The sequence below is a fragment of the Herpailurus yagouaroundi genome, unplaced genomic scaffold (genome assembly GCF_014898765.1).
Source record: "Herpailurus yagouaroundi ecotype Mexico unplaced genomic scaffold, PumYag 187, whole genome shotgun sequence".
Lineage (NCBI taxonomy): Eukaryota > Metazoa > Chordata > Mammalia > Carnivora > Felidae > Herpailurus > Herpailurus yagouaroundi.
In genome coordinates, this window is record NW_024412418.1 from 945173 (window position 1) to 962309 (window position 17137).

At 47.9% G+C, this 17137-nt stretch overlaps 1 long non-coding RNA gene across 2 annotated transcripts; it reads right to left on the reverse strand.

Annotated features, from left to right (window-relative positions):
• Window positions 1-221: 221 nt before the first annotated feature.
• Window positions 222-4042, reverse strand: LOC121043341 (uncharacterized). 2 transcript variants are annotated; one of them, XR_005796791.1, is made up of 3 exons: window positions 3676-4042; window positions 3387-3456; window positions 222-777 (listed from the first exon to the last, which is right to left on the reverse strand). It is a non-coding gene; the product is annotated as an uncharacterized LOC121043341 (long non-coding RNA). The 2 variants fall into 2 exon arrangements; XR_005796790.1 differs by having other exon boundaries at window positions 3387-4042.
• Window positions 4043-17137: the final 13095 nt, after the last annotated feature.

Here is a 17137-nt window from a genome sequence, read left to right on the forward strand (position 1 = left end):
TGTTTTTATTTTATTTTTGAGAGAGAGAGCGAGAGAGACAGAGCGTGAGCCAGGGAGGAGCAGACAGAGAAGGAGACACAGAATCCGAAGCAGGCTCCAGGCTCCGAGCTGTCAACACAGAGCCAGATGTGGGGCTCAAACTCACGAACCGTGAGATCATAACCAGAGCCGAGGTTCGATGCTTAACCAACTGATCCACCCAGGCGCCCCCAAAACTTTTCTTTTTAAATAGAAAGAAACAAGAATCCCAGCCAGCCCTACCACCCAGAGTATCATGGGTAATCCTTGTGTGCTGTCCATCGTTTGCTGGAATTTATAAAAAGACTCACTTCTGAAAGCGGCCTCAAATTCTATCTGATCTGCATACCAGAGTTGACTGAATGGTTCTCCTAGATGGTGGGCACCTGGTTCTAGTTTTTCCTTGCGATACAGATGCTAAAGGACAGGCTTGTGCATATACGTTCATCCACACGGTGTTCTTAGCGGCTCCTACACGTGGGTCTCCTGTGCAGAAGCACAGGCATTTCTACTCTCGGCAAGTATTTCCCAATTGCTTTAAAAAGCCGCCTGTCAATTTACATTCCAACTTGCGAGCCGTCTTTTAAAAATATTTGCTAAATTAGTCATCTTTGCGCAGGCTGAAAATCGGGAGGCCAGGGCAGAGCTCCTGGGTGCTGTGGGCGTCACCTACGGTTGGCTTCACGACCTCCTGCATCCCTTCCAGTTTGATCCAACAAACATCAAAGGACATGAAAGGAGGGTTGTCACAAAGGCATCCTGAAATATTGGATGGAAAGACCGAGGGTCATAACTTACAGGCTCAAGGCAATTCTCCCCAAACCCAAACAATATTGATGTGTGTGTGATGGGAGGGAGGGTGGACTTAACTCGTTTTCAAGTTCACGTAAAGGATAAACTGATGAGAGTTACCAGGGACATTTTTCAAGAATGAGAGTGGTGAGAGAAAGCTCGCCTTTCTAATTCTTAAGCTTTTAGTATTCCACAAAAAGAGAAGAAGAAGGTGATACAGGGCAATGTTTATCTGATTTAAGGACAAAAGAAAGACTTGCTAAACACCACTTGCTAAACACCACAATAACGCATTGTGGACAAAAATGTAAGCCATCTGATAGCTAAGCACGTATTTGCAACATGTAATGGGAAGGCAAACTGCTGCTATGGAGGTTCTTCAAAGAATTAACAATAGAAATACCCCATGATCCAGAAATCCCGCTGTAGGGTATACATCCAAAGAAAATGAAAACACTACATGTCATAAGGCACCTGCACCACCATGTGCATTGCAGGATTATTTATAACAGCCAGGATGTGGAAATAATCTAAGTGTCATCAGTGGATGAAAACATAAAGAAATGATGGTGTGTATATATATATATATATATACTGAATACATATATACTGAATATATATATACTGAATGTATATACATTTTATACTGAATATATATCTATATATCTATATATCTAATGGAATATATATCTAATGGAATATTATTCAGCCATAAGAAAGAATGAAATCTGGCCATTTGTGACCACATGGATGGACCTTAAGGGCACTATGCTAAGTGACATGAGTCAGGCAGAAAAAGACAAATACTGTATGATCTCACTTATAGGTGGAATCTAAAAAAAAGAGAACCCCCCCCCCCAAGATCATAAACACAGAGAACAGTCGCCAGAGGAGGGGGTGGGGTGGGGTGGGGTGAGGGTGGGGGTGGGCGAAACGGGTGACAGGAATCAAAAAAAGAAAAATACCACTGGAGGCATTTTGTCCAACAGTCTTGGACTTTCACAGACGAAGACATTCAGATTAAAATAGGATTCCTCCATATTCTCATCCGATCAATATTTTAAAATGTCGATGTGGAGCTAATTATGTGTCAGATATTGTACAATGATAATAAAAAGTAGTCATACACTGTATTGAAGTTAATGATATTGCACCGATATTTTCCCACTGTTGACAACGTATCCTGGTTATCTAAGAGACTATTACTGGGGAGGGCTTGAAGGGCCCACAGGGACTCTACTTGGGCAATAGCTAACGAGTCAATCTATTTCAAAATAAGAGAGGTAATATAAACAAAAAGCACAACCAAAGACGATCGTGAGCAAAAATTTAAGCTGATAACTGAGAGCACATATTTGCAACATGTAGGAAAAAAGACTAATATCCCTGGGATTTATTCATTTGCTTCACATTTACTGAGTGCTTATGATGGTTGAGGCATTGTTATAAATGCTGGAGATTCACAAATACATGAAATACTTTCATAGTTCCATAAGAAAAAGATGAGACTTTAACGGAAAAGTAGGTGAACATAAAAGTGATTTGCAAAGGAAAAGATAGTAACGGGCGATCAGCAGATTCTAAACACCCAGCCTGAGCATCGTGAACCTGCAAGTTAAGTCAACAAGGAGGCATAACTTTGCACTCTAAAAATAGTTTAAATGTTTTAGAACAATTCAATTCAGTTTTGATCTGTTGAAGAGGAGACTGGTGAAAACATTTTAGAGATAATAGGGTTTTTTTTTTAATTATTAAAAAATATGTGAAATTCTAGAAATTCTAACTCTGAGACTTTATTTTAAGCAAGATGAGTGAACCAGAGATGCAGGCAAGATTTACTGAAAAGGATGATTATTATGGCATTCTCTCTCTCTCTCTCTCTGTCACACACACACACACACACACACACACACACACAGAAAGGGTCTCATCCAAAGTGCTCAACATTTGAATAATAGTTGAATAAATTAAGGTGCATCTGTATGTGGACTTTAAGTAGACATTAAAAACTTTGTTTTCTAAGGAATTTTAATGACATATTACTAGGTGAAGAAAACATTAGGATGTAAAAATCCTATGAATTTTTAAATTATACGTCTTTAAAAGCACGCAGTGTTCCTATCCGTGTGTGTATGCAAAGGGCTGGACAGAAGCGATACATGTGGGCAAGATGCACAGCCGGTTGTTGGCTTTGGGGGAGACCTCTTCTTTCTCTTTTACAACCAGTATTTTGTTTTTGAATTTTTGCTAGGAGGAGGTAATGCTTTTGTAAATAAGGAGCTGTTTTAGGAAGTTAACAGAGCACAATTAGCATCATCGAACGCCCACACAGCCATCTAGCAAAACACGCAGGAAGTAATTCTAGCATGTCGATGATGAGGATTTTGAGCTATATTTTTGTTCTTTTTTATATTTTCTGAATTTTCTATAAAATAAGTGTAGCTTTCATGGCCAGGAAGTGAACCACAGCTGGTATTATAGAACGTCTAGAACGTCTAGGTGACCCCCCCCCCCCGCCCCTAGTGATTTTTGCATGCTCAGGGTGTTCACAATCCCAGGAAACAGTATAAACTTACTTTAAACCATTGTTAGTTACATTTCCAATCTTCAACCTCTAGATGCTTTTTCTCCTGAAATACCTGTAAACTTGAAACAATGTGTCCAATCGTTAGTGTGAAAAAAAAGTGCAATAAATAATCGCTTTCCGAGACGTTCTGGACCCTCTGTAGCACCTGAGGACATCTAGCAAAGTATTTGAAAATTTAACATGCTGTTTACAAACGACTTTCGCTGGTGGAACTATACACATGGAAATACACACTTTGGAAGACAGTTTGATGTTGTTGCATACAGTTAAACACTCACGTGACAGATAGCACAACAATTCCGCTTCTGGGTGTTTACCCGAGAGAAATGAAAGCTATGTCCAGACACGGCTTGCCCATGAATGTTCCCAGCAGCACCGCTCATCACAGCTCCAAGCTGGAAACTGCCCACGTGCCCATCAACAGGTAGAGGGACAGAACTGGTATATATCCACACGTCATTGTAACAATAAAAAAGGACAGACAGCGATAACACTGCCACAGGATGGACCTCAGAACATGGCATTGAGGAAGAAAAGCAGACGCAGGAGTGCATATTGTACAATTCTATTTTTAAAGGAGTCTGGAAATGACAAAGTCAGCCGGAGGGAAAGAAAGCCTCTGGGTGGTTGCCTGGGTCTGGGATGGAGGGCGTGACCAGGCAGGGCAGGAGGGATGTTTCTCTTTCTTTCTTTCTTTCTTTCTTTCTTTCTTTCTTTCTTTCTCCCTCCCTCGCTTTCTTTCTTTCTTTCTTTCTTTTTTCTTTCTTCTTTCCTTCTTTCTTTCTCTCTCTCCCTCCCTCTTTCTTTCTTTCTTTCTTTCGTCTTTCCTTCTTTATTATTTATTTTATTTATTCTCAAATTAGTTAACATACAGTGCAGTCTTGCTTTCAGAAGTAGAATCCAGGGATTCATAGGTAACATACAACACCCAGTGCTCATCCTGACAAGTGCCCCAGGAGGCAACTTTCTGGGGCGTCATGGAGATGTTCTCTGTCTTGACTGTGGTGGTGGTTATGTGAATACGTTTGTGAACATTTGTTCACCTGTGTGCTTCAAATGCATGCATTCTGTGGTGTGTAAATTATACCTCCGCAAGGTTGATTTTTTAAAAAGTGAGTTTATTCTATGCAGAGCCAGCTACATCATTAAGAAGGGGGCAGCAGACCAGTAAAGCATGCCTAACGCCCCTCTGGGTGTGGGACCCTGCACAGGTCCTGCACATGAGGCCGACTCTGGTTCTGTTTTCTGATTTTTCAGAAACTCTCAGACACCCGTGTGTGTGTGTGTGTGTGTGTGTGTGTGTGTGTGTGACACTACTTTACATAAATGGGATCTCACTGAGAACGCTGTTTTTAAATTTATTTTTTCCCTCAAAAATATGCTGAGGTCTCCTCTCTAAACCAGTAAATCCAGCTGCCCATCGTTCTTCAGAGAACATTCCACGGTGGGGTGTGCCGTAACTGAGTAAGCCATCTCCTCGTGATAGTGTTGAGGGTGTTTTCTGTTTTCACCAGAACTGGCACCCACCCCCACTGTATGGGGCTCTGTGCACAGAAATTTCTAGGCCCTTTCCCAGAAGCCGGGGCCCCTCCCCGCCAAGGCATTATCTCTGATGTGCCTAAAGGTTGTTTGCTTTTCATATTTCCCTTCCCTCTTTCTTTCTTTCTTTTTTTCTTTCTTTCTTTTTCTTGAGCTTTAAATAGAGTGAGTAGGTCTCTCCAATCAACTTTCTTTAGCTTGGAGGCTTCTGCCACGGTTTCCCCTCCAGGGAACCCTGGCCCCTGACCCCTCACTGTGCCCAGATTATGCCTGTCACTCCAGAGGCCCCGAAGGAGGGCCACAAGGCTAGAAGCTGTACAACCGGGGTTCCTCAGGGCCAAGCAGTCCGTGCTCCTGCCGGCAGGATCATCCCTAAACATTCCCTGAATTTCCCTCAGCCCTGCCAGGCCCTAGGACGTGTACTGAGCCTCGGGGCTTCCAGAACCTACGGTGAGAGGACGGCTTTATATCCCCACAGGGGAGAGACACTGCCACATTTCAAAAGAAGGGAAGTGTCAACTTACATTTTTACCATATACAGCTCGGTGTGGGCTTTCCACGCCCAGCACAGTCTCGGAGGCCTCCCGCCGCTGGCTGCAGAATGCGCCGAGGTTAACGGAGGCGTGTGAGGCGCCCGGAGCCGCCCTCTGTCAGTTAGGCAAGCATTAATTTGGCACATGTCACGTGCCAGGCCACGCAGCACCGTTTGCCACCGCCAGGCTTGTTTGAAAGGGAAGAGAGTGACGGCCTGTGACTAGCTCTGCGGCCCAGGGAAAGTCACCTGGTCCCCCCCAGCTTCCACTTTTGCTGGACAATGCGATCTTTGCACCAGACGACCTGGAAGCATCTTTCGGGTTTCTTTCCAGGCCCCAAGTGTGAGGGTCCTGTCTGCCCCCTCCAGACGGGACGCACTTTCCTCAGCTTAGAAGGACAGCAGCATGTTCTCTAGGGAGTCTGCCCTAGGGTGGGAGGTTGGGGGGTTCGAAGCCCGTTGTTTTAACTTGGCCGGACGGGCTGATGGGGGTCCAGTGTCCGCGAGGGCGTTGAGCACTCCTGGGAAGGGCTCTCGGGCCCCATGTGGCCTCAGATCCCTTGGCAAAGAGCATCAGTAGTTTTGCTGGGGGGAAGGGAGATGCTAACTCCTGCATTAGAGAGGGCAGTCCAGAGCATCAACCGAGCTCAGGTGCCAGTCACACAGCGTGACTGCGGAGTCCGGAGAGAGGGTGAGGGTGCAGCGAGAGGGGGCCGGAGTCAGGGGAGCGACAGATTCCCAAGAGCAGGTAGGGGGGTTGGTGAATGTCAACTGATCAGGTCAGCTGGAGTCTGCTAACCGGCTTTTATCAAAGCCCGGATTCTACTCTGAGGCAGGGAGGCAGAGGCCCTGTCCTTCCTGACAATTACATTCAAAGGGATGGTCCTCGGGTCCTTGAGAAAGACAGCCCTGGGTGGTGGGAGATGTGGGTACATCTCGGAGGGACAGAGAAATGTTTACGATTCTAAGCTTTTTTTTTTTTTTTCCAATAAATGCTCCGTGGAAAGGCAGCCATCCTCGGGTGTCGGCCGGAGCAAACAGCACAAGGAATGAAGTGACCCCGAGACAAGTCACTTCGCGAGAAGGATGGGTTCTCGTGTTTTTATCCTCAACAGAATCCGAAAAATTAAAAACGAATTTGACGCTGGATTACTTTGTGATGTTTGGCATCTAAGCTGGACACAGTTGAAAAAATGGACGAGCCTCACTAGAAAAAAAAAAAAAAAATCCCTTCCAGCGTCATCCAGCCAGCGTGTGCATCCTGTAAAAATGAAAAACGGGATGCTGGTGTCTGTCTGGTTTTAGCAATAAACAACATCCATCCGTGGGTGCATCGACTCAATGAGGAGGAGAAAATATCTAAACACCTCATTACGAGAGAGATGCCTTTCTAATAACATTTAGCCTTTTGTGGCTAATCATCATTTAGCAAAATTGTAATACCCACATTACTGTGATTTGTGTGCTAAGAATAATTGTAATGACCACCTGGTGGAGGGGGGGAAATTTGATCAGAGCCTCATGACCACGGAAGTGGTAAAGTTTTAATGTTTTAATTTATGTATATCGTTTTTTTTTTAACGTTTATTTATTTTTGAGACAGAAAGAGACAGAGCATGAATGGGGGAGGTTCAGAGAGAGAGGGAGACACAGAATCTGAAACAGGCTCCAGGCTCTGAGCCGTCAGCCCAGAGCCCGACGCGGGGCTTGAACTCACGGACCGCGAGCCGCTTAACCGACTGAGCCACCCAGGCACCCCTATATCGTTGTTTTAAAACATGGTCGGAGGATTATTATGAGGCTTTACTCGCATACAACTGATGCTGGCAAGACACGGGTTTGAACTGAGTGTGGGTCCACGAATATGCGGATTTTTTTCTATCGCTATATGAATAGTACTATTGATGTATTTTCCCTTTCTTATGATTTTCTTAGTAATATTTTCTGTTTTCTAGCTTGCCTTATTATAAGAATACAGTATGTAATGCATATACCATACAAAATATGTGTTGATTGGCTATTTCTGTTACTGGCAAAGCTTCTGGTCAATGGTAGCTATTACTAGTTAAATTTGGGGGGAGTCCAAGGTTATATGCGGATTTTTGACTATGTGGGGATGGGGGTTGGTCCCCCTAGCCCCCCGCATTGTTCAAGAGTCAACTATAGTTTTTATTTTTTCATTTTTATTTTTCTTAATGTTTTTAAATTTTTTTTTGAGACGGAGAGAGACAGAGCATGAACAGGGGAGGGTCAGAGAGAGAGGGAGACACAGAATCTGAAGCAGGCTCCAGGCTCTGAGCTGTCAGCACAGAGCCCAATGTGGGGCTCGAACTCACGGACTGTGAGATCACGACCTGAGCCAAAGTCGGACGCTTAACCCACTGAGCCATCCAGGTGCCCCATCAACTGTAGTTTTTAAATAGATGATGGCTGCACACTGGGGGGAGGCGAATGTGTTTTTAAGATTTTATTTTTTATTAATCTGCGCACCCAACGTGGGGCTTGAGCCTACAACCCCAAGATCAAAAGTCACACGTTCTGTGGACTGAGCCAGCCAGGGGCCCCCGGGGAGGCAAAGTTTCACCTCCAACTCTGTTAGGTTTCTGGCTGGGCTTGAGAAACTGACTTAAAATGGATTAATTAGCAGGAGAAAAGCACTGGGGGCCTTGTGATGAATGAAGACCCAAAGACATGATAAAAGCCTGCGTGCTTTTATAACAGGTTAAACAAAGAGGGGCAATTGTGGGAAAGAAACTAAACCAGACGAGAGGCTAAAGGGAGATGAGAATTATTTTAACAGATTCTGTTCAGACAGAATTTTCTCCATCTCAACTTCTGGTCCTTGATGATAAGAAAGCTACTTTCCTTCTGGTCTTACAAGGAAGACGTCTTTTACATGGAGATTTCATCTCCTGCTTTCAAGAAAAGAAAAGAAGGCCAGAGTGTTTTCCAAGTGGCTTTAACTCAAAATAATCCTTATGCCAAAGTGGTGTATTTTAGGGTGGTATATTCTGCCGTACTCCAACACCCATGTTCTTGGCAACACTGTTCACAACAGCTAAAATGTAGAAGCAACCCTTTGACAGATGTGAATGGATAAGCAAAATGTGGCCTATACTTACAATATTATTTTTGCCCAAAAGGCTGAGTACAAAGGAAGGGATTTTTCTTTCTTTCTTTTTTAAAAAAAATGTTTAATGTTTATTTATTTTTGAGAGAGAGAGAGAGAGAGAGAGACGGGTGAGGAGGACGGGTAAAAAGGGAGGGAGACACAGACTCTGAAGTAGGTCCCAGGTTCTGAGCTGTCAGCACAGAGCCCCAACACGGGGCTCGAACCCACGAACCGTGAGATGGTGACCTGAGTCGAAGCCAGACGTTCAACCAACTGAGCCACCCAGGTGGCCCCAAAGGAAGGAATTTCTGACACCTGCTATGACCTGGATGGACCTTGAGGACATTATGCGAAGTGAAATGAGCCAGTGGCAAAAAAACAAATCCTACTGCATATTCCACTCCTGTGAGGGACTGGAAGTGGTCAAAATCATAAAGACAGAGAGTAGAATGGAGGCTGCGTGGGGCTGGAGAGGGCGAGGGGAGCCAGTGTTTCATGGGGACAGAGTTTCAGTTTTCCGAGATGACACAGGCTATGGGCATGGCTGGTGGGGACGGCCGTGCCACGTTCTGAATGTATTTAATACACTGAACTGTGCACTTAAATATGGAGAAGATGGTAAAACTTGCCTTGTGTGTATTTTACCACAATAAAAATATTTGGAAAGAAAAGGAGGACGGCGGATATCAACATTCTATTCCACTAGGTTCGTTGAAAAGGATAATGGTAACTTTTTTTTTTTTAACATGTCAGTATTTAAAATGTGACATTGAATACGAAATATGAATCACATCCTGCCTCATCAGACTCTTGATGCAACGTTTTAGAAAACAAGCAAAAAAGGTCCCAGGATGTCTGATGCAGTTCTCTCGAAACCATTCACGAGACCAGAGAGGAAGCAAACTCTCGCCCTTGGGCGGTCGGGGGGTGCTTGGTTTTGCATGGCCTGCAAATGAAGAAAGGGCTCCTGCATTTTTATGTGATTGAAAAGAAGTAAAAAGAAGAATAGTTTCTGACACATAAAAATGGTATGAAATTCAAATTTCAGGGCCCATAAATAGACTTCGATTGGAACGCAGTTAATCTCATTCATCTACGTCTCGTCTCTGGCTGCTTTCCCAGCACGAAGGAAGAGTTGAGTAGTTGTGACACAGACCATATGGCCCGCAAAGCCTGGAATATTTACTATGTGGCCATTTGCAGAAGGTGTTTGCCTACCACAGACTAAGGAAATCGGGGAAGTGGTTCCGGCTCTGCTCCCAACCGTGGACAAACCACTCCAGGGCTCTGAGACTCGGGCCTCTCATCTGAAAAAAACGTGCCATTTGGACAAAGTCGTGTTTGAGTTCTCTACCATTTCTAAAAACTTGGCAAGCTTGGGAAAGCAATGCACACTCAGGTATTAATGGCCAATACCTCCCAGGAGTACTCACCTTTGACAGTGACCCCGGAAGAGGCAGCTTCTTAACCCAAAGAGGTGGGGTGCTTCCCCACCATGGGTTGGTGGCCGCCATTTTGGTGAAGGGGTTCTTTCCAGCATCGTCCATTTGCAGCGTTTGTGGTGAACAAAGGTTTGAACAAATCAATCTGTCCAGGGACGAGCATCCACCAACACCCCCTAGAGGCCACTCCTGGTTCGTTCCCAGCCCACCGACTTCCTGTAGAGGCCTCAGGAAGGCCGGGCACATGCAGGACAGAGTGGGCGCTTTTCACGCCCTCTGTCTCTGTCTATGGAGAGCTCTTGTTTCATGCTGGGCTTGCAGGGAGGGCGAGGTTACAGGCAGACCAGGGGCAGGCCACACTGAGTGAGGCAGGCCATGCTGTGCAGGCCCCACCCGCTCCAGCGGGCTATGCACTGGGGTCTCCCACGGAAGGAAGGGAGGGTTGGGCGTTCAGGGTCTCCCTCTGACTCCTCCAGCTTCCCCAGCCAAGGTGCCAGCCCTGTTCCCCCATGGGTCGAACGTGGCCCTGCTGGCTTTTGTGGAAGGCCAGTGGGGTGGGGGAGGGGTGACGAACCCAGTGCCAACAGGGTCCTAGTCTGGGTGACAGGCAGCCTTGTCCCATCTCAAAGGGGCACCTCTCTGGCTCTCTCTCAGCTGACTGTAGCCGGTTGTTGAAATTCCAGGTCTGGGGTTGCCAGCATTTCCAAATTTTCTAAAGAAACCGGAAATCTGGAATTCAATGGGAAATCTGATTTCCAAATGTTGGCAGTTCGTTTCAAAAACATCAAAAAACCAAGCTGGTCTCTCAGGAAAGCACATCTATAGGTCAAAGTTAGGCTCCAGGCTGCAAGATCAAGGCCTGTGAGGGGGCAAAGCCTAAGCTCTGGACTTGGGAGCCCAGGCGGGCCTCAGCTCTGCCAGTGTGGTCGACTGAAGCCCCCAGAGCATCGATTTCCTCACTTCCAAGGTGGGATGATCGTCCTCACGGGCGTCCTCACGGGCGTCCTCACGGGCGTCCCTCCTCTCCTGACTCGGAAACTGTCCATGTCTCCTGATGACAAGAGAAATGAAGTCGGGGCCGGTTGTCGGGTGGGTTTGCTGTGCTGCCCACCGCTCCATTTCTGGATGCTTCTGGAAGGGCGGGCGGGACTTACCTGGGTAACTGTCTCGTCTTACCCTCTCAGGCACTGCCTTGAGGCACCTCCACCCACCCGAGGAAGCCTGTCAGACGGGAGATGCTTAGATCCCACTGATCGCCACCCTGGGGAGGGGGGAGCTGCTGAGATGGCCTTGATAAGAGTTTTGCAGCGAGGGTGACTCTTCTCCGGTTTTCATGTGGGCGTTTTCCCCTTAGAGGAAGATTAGAGGTGGGTCCACCACGTTTTCTCTGCCGCAGGTGCCTTGACCATGATGGTGACCGCACGAGGCCATCCTCGTGGGGCGCAGCCCGGGGTGCGGCCGGGTCAGGGGGCCCGGGCGGGTGCTGGCGGGCCCGGGTTTGAATCCCGCCCGCAGAGCAGCGTGCAGAGGGAGGGCCGCTGGAGGAGGAGCAGGATGAATGCGGATGGCACCGAACGGATGAGTGAGGAGGAACGTTTGCTGTAAACCCCTGATGGCGCAAGAATGACTTCTCTCTGCTTTGGGAGTGCGTTCGATCCCCATCGCCACGCCCCAAAGGCTTGCTCTCTAATTCCGTTGCATCTTTTTGTCTTTTTAAGCCCAATTAAGCCTAATTAAATTAAGCCTAATTTAATTAAGCCTAATTAAGCCTACTTTAAGCCTAATTAAGAAGTTACTATAGGGTGGCTCAGTCGGTTAAGCGTCTGACTTCGGCTCAGGTCACGATCTCGCGGTTCGTGGGTTCGAGCCCCGCGTCGGGCTCTGTGCGCGCAGCTCGGAGCCTGGAGCCTGCTTCCGTTTCTGTGTTTCTGTCTCTCTCTCCCCCTCCCCTGCTTGGGCTCTGTCTCTCTCTCAAAAATAAATATTAAAAAAAACATTTTTTTAATAAATAAACGTTAAAATTAAAAAAAATAAAATAAAAAGAAGGGTGGTACCCAGGAGACTTTGGTGTTGAGAGGCATCACTCCCAGCTCCCGGGGAGAACTCATGATGCGGGTCCTGAGTCCGGCCAGACTCTGCTCTGGGTCCTGCGGGTACCCCAGGAAACAAAGGGGGCAACACTCACTACCTGCCCGGAGCTGACGCGGCAGTCTGTGTCTCCTTTTTCTGGGGCCCTCCTCTTGTGATGTGGCCGTCTTGGCACGCCAGGCAGGGGCCCAGAGCTTTCTTTCAATGCTCAAGGAGGATTTATCGGCAGTGGGAGCCATTAGAGAGTCAGTGCCACATCCTGCTGGTCTTCGCATCCCTAGAGATGAGCAGAGAAAATGGCTCATAGTGGACACTCAACAAATATATTAGGGGAAGCCTGGGTCGCTCAGTCGGTTGAGCGTCTGACTTTGGCTCAGGTCACGATCTCACCGTTCGTGAGTTCGAGCCTTGTGTCGGGCTCTGTGCTGACAGCTCGGAGCCTGAAGCCTGCTTCAGATTCTGTGTCTCCCTCTTTCTCTACCCCTCCCCCCTCACGGTCTGTCTCTGTGTATTTTATTTTTGAGAGAGAGAGAGAGAGAGAGAGAGAGAGAGAAGGGGGAGGGGCAGAGAGAGAGGGGGACACAGAATCGGAAGCAGGCTCCAGGCTCCGAGCTGTCAGCACAGAGCCCGACGCGAGTCTCGAACTCACTAACGGTGACATCGTGACCTGAGCCGAAGTCGCTCAACCGACTGAGCTGCCCAGGTGCCCCTAAAATAAAAAGTGACTTTCTAAAAATTAGATATGCCATAAGAAAAATGGGGGGAAAGCCTCACTTGCCGTCTGAGCGGGGAGCAGGGTGGGTGCGGAGTAAGAGGGGGAATCAAAACAAGACACTAAAGACTGAGTCGGCTTCATCTGCTCCGTCTTTCTGGGCGGGACAGACCGTGAGGCTGGGTCCTGCCACCTCGTTTCTCACACACTGACGATGTTCTCTTTTCTTCTCCAGCTCCCAGTGGCCGCTGCTGTGTGCCTGCTCCGTTGGCACCTGCTGGCCCCGGGGTCACCGCCTCTGGATTCTGGAAAGCTCGGGAGCACTGGATTCAGAGAAGCGAGCCCTACCCGGGCACTTTTCCATTCTAGTGCTGCCCATAACTGTCTCTGTCCCACAGTGAGCTTCCTGAGGGCAGGGACCCTGTCTTCTTTCAGGGCCAGGGCCCTGAGGGCACCCATTAAACTATCATGAAATGGGTGTCCCTGAGCTCATAGCCATAGGACAGGACTCTAAATACCATCAGATCACAGATTGAGAAAGCAACACCCTTGTCAGCCCTGTGCCAGCTTTTCTCTGACATCAGGAACACCTCAGGCCAGCGGGAGGACGTCCCTGCACCTCCCCTCTGTTGCCCATCCCCACATGTAACCAAGAACAGGCTCAGACTCAGCTGACTGATGTATCTAGCAAAAGGAGTGGCATTGCCCTTGAAGAATGACCTTCACTTTGTAGCGAGCGATACTGGTTTCCCCCTCACGACGGCAACACAATGCTTCCTTTAAATGTGTTTTACATTTTAAAGCAATTTCAGACTTAGAGAAAAGCTGCAAGAATAATATAAAGAGGGGTGCCTGGGTGGCTGAATCGGTTAAGTGTCCGACTCTTGATTTTGGCACAGGTCACGATCTCACGGTTCATGGGTTCGAGTCCTGCGTCGGGCCCTGTGCTGGCAGCACGGAGCCTGCTCGGGATTCTCTCTTCCCCTCTCTCTCTCTCTCTGTCCCTCCCCCACTTGTGTGCATGTGCATATGCTCTCTCTCAAAAATAAATAAATAAACATTAAAAAATATATATATATAGGGGTGCCTGGGTGGCTCAGTCAGTTGAGCAACCGACTTCGGCTCAGGTCATGATCTCGCGGTTCATGAGTTCGAACCCCACGTCGGGCTCTGTGCTGACAGCTCGAAACCTGGAGCCTGCTTCAGATTCTGTGTCCCCCTCTCTCTCCGCCCCACCCCTGCTTGTGCTCTGTCTCTCTCTGTCTTTCAAAAATGAATAAACATTAAAAAAAATTTAAAAAAAACATATGAAATTCCTGGAAACTGCTCATTGCTGGATATCCCCTAATGTTAATATTTTACAACTTAATTACCCCCTCCCCCTACCTAACCCTTTTCCCAAACAGAAAATTAAAAAAAAAAAAAAATTTTTTTTTTTTAACGTTTATTATTTTTGGGACAGAGAGAGACAGAGCATGAACGGGGGAGGGGCAGAGAGAGAGGGAGACACAGAATCGGAAACAGGCTCCAGGCTCCGAGCCATCAGCCCAGACAGAGCCTGACGCGGGGCTCGAACTCACGGAGCGCGAGATCGTGACCTGGCTGAAGTCGGACGCTTAACCGACTGCACCACCCAGGCGCCCCAGAAAATTTTTTTTATGAACCACTTGAAAGTAGGCTGTCCCTTCACTCCTAAATACATCAATATTTTAGTGTGTTTTTCCTAAAAGCAAGAATTTTTTCTTCCATTAACCGTGGTTCACATATCAAAATCAGGGAGTTAACACGGATATGACACTATTGTTTTTTGAAGGTAGAGAGGAGTTGATTCTCTTTGTTTTCCTTTATTTTTATTTTTTGGGAGAGAGAGCGTGTGTGGGTGCACGAGCTCATGCAAGCGGGGCAGGGGCAGAGAGAGAGAGAGAGAGAGAGAGAGAGAGAGAATCTCAAGTAGGCTCCACACTCAGCACAGAGCCCCATGCGAGGCTCAATCTCACGACTGTGCGATCATGACCTGAGCTGAAATTAAGAGTCAGATGCTTAGCCGACTGAGCCACCCAGGCGTCCCTGGATACAGCACTATTTTCTAAACTGTAGACATCATTCCTATTTCTCCGTCTGCCCCAGTAATGTCCTTTATAGCGAAAGGAAATCCCAGATCACAGCTTGAATTCAGTTGTTCTCTCCTCAGCTCCTTTGGTCTGAAATATGTCTTGGAACTTTGTATTGGGTGATGTTAGTATTTTTGAGAAGCACACAGTCGATGTTTTGTAAAATGGCTATTTCCTTTACATTTACGTTTTCAAAACTGTGAATCCATCTATAGAAAAATTGCAGGCATACGTAGGACATATCATAGATTCGTTCCAGACCACCGCTGAAATAAAGCGAATCAAATGAACTTTTTGGTTTCCCAGTGTATATAAAGGTTATGTTCATACTATACTATAGTCTATTAAGAGTGCCACGGCGTTATGTCTAAAAATAAAAACAATGTACATACCTTAATTTAAACTATTGCTAAAAATTGCTACCTGTCACCTGAGCTTTCAGTGAGTCCAGCGAGTTATCATTTTTTGCTGGTGGAGGGTCTTGCCTGGATGTTGCTGGCTGCTGACCCATCAGGGTGGTGGTTCGCTGAAGGCTGGGGTGGCTGGAGGCAATTTCTAAAAGTGAGACCATCAGGTTTGCTGCGCTGAGTCTTCCTCACCTGAAGGTTTCTGGGCCGTTGTGGGCTTAGTCATTTCCCAAATTTCACTATTGTTGCCTCTCAAGGAACAGGGAGGCCCCAAGGAGAGGGAGGGAGACCGAAATGGCTGGTGGGTGGAGGGGTCAGAACACGTACATTTATCCATAAGGCTCGCTGTCTTGCACGGCGCGAGTCACGGTGCCCCCAGGTACCACAGTCGCATCAAAGATCACTGATCACAGGCCAGCATAGCAACTATAACAATAATGAAAAAGTTGAAATGTTCTGAGCACGACCAGTATGTGACCCAGAGACACGAAGTGAAGCCAGTGCTTTTGGAAAAGTGTGCACGTGAAGAAACTTGATTGTTGCTGGGCGGCCAGGAAACCTTCAGTCTGTAAAACACGCACTATCTGCGGAGCGCGATACTGAGAATCGCAATCAAATGAGACGTATCTGCGGAGCGCGATGCAGCCAATGGCGATAAAAGGAGACGCGCCCGCATTAAGCAACCAGAGAACAAATGGTCCCCCGATAAAGCAAGACCGTGGAGACACACGGAAAACTGAGGTTTAAGAAATGCTGATGGTTTCGATCACCTTCCTTCTGCCCCTGGCTCCTCATCCCCTCCGGTGGGGTTCGGGCCTGGGGGGCTGGGTTAGAGCCTGTGGGTCACGCTGGGTGGAAACTCAGCCTCAGGGGGCAGGCATGAGGGTGTTGGGCTCCCTCCTGGGTGCTGGTCAGCGGCCTGGGGGGGGAAGGCTTGCGCAGATCTGAACGAATGGTTCATAACATGGAGAATGGAGGAAACAGCCCAACAAGGCAGCAGGAAGACTTGAATGTGGATGGGAGAATTTTCTGGAAGCAGAGGAAGGTATCTCAGCAGCCTCAGACTCACAGCTATTGCACCCCCCTCCCCTCCCCCACACTCTGGAGTGTTCCCCAGATGTTGGAGGAGCAGGATGGCCTGCCTACTTTGGGTCCTGCACTAACTATCCCCAGGGTAGGTGGCCTGGGGACAGAAGGCCAAGATGGTCTTGTGTCACCCGAGACCCCACAGGGACCTTCTCCAGGGATAGGCTGTTCTTGCCAGAGCAGGGGTGTGGGTATGAGCTGGGGTGGTCCTGCAGGCTCCCGGGAAGGAGAAGGAGTGAGGGAAATGGAGGAAGCCCTGGGAGGTCGGGGCACTGGTGCAGAGAAGAGGGTGGCTGTCGTGGACGTGTGACAAAAGGTATCGCTACATCTCAGTCACTCAGAAGAGCTGGGGGTTACTGACTCCAGTTATGTTAGCATCTCCTCAGACGAGAGCAGGCCTCCACCTGCCTTCACGCCAGGCCCCGGGGGGCCGAGCGAAGCCCACGAGAGGGGTGGCCACACCTCAGAGGGGAGGCCTTGGCGGGGGGCGGGGAGGGGAGTGGGACCCCATGTTCATGCTCGAGTGGAGTGTGGCTCACAGGTCCATGAGGGAGAATGTGTTTGCGGGTACAGATGGGGATCATTTTTCTCTCCCCACTGTGAGAGACTGGAGGGGGTCGAGAAGGGCCTGGCCCCCCTCTGCCGTGGCGGGGCGGGCAGGAGACCCCACAGGCAGAGGGGGTTGCTCAGAAGGCAGTGACGGCTGGAGGA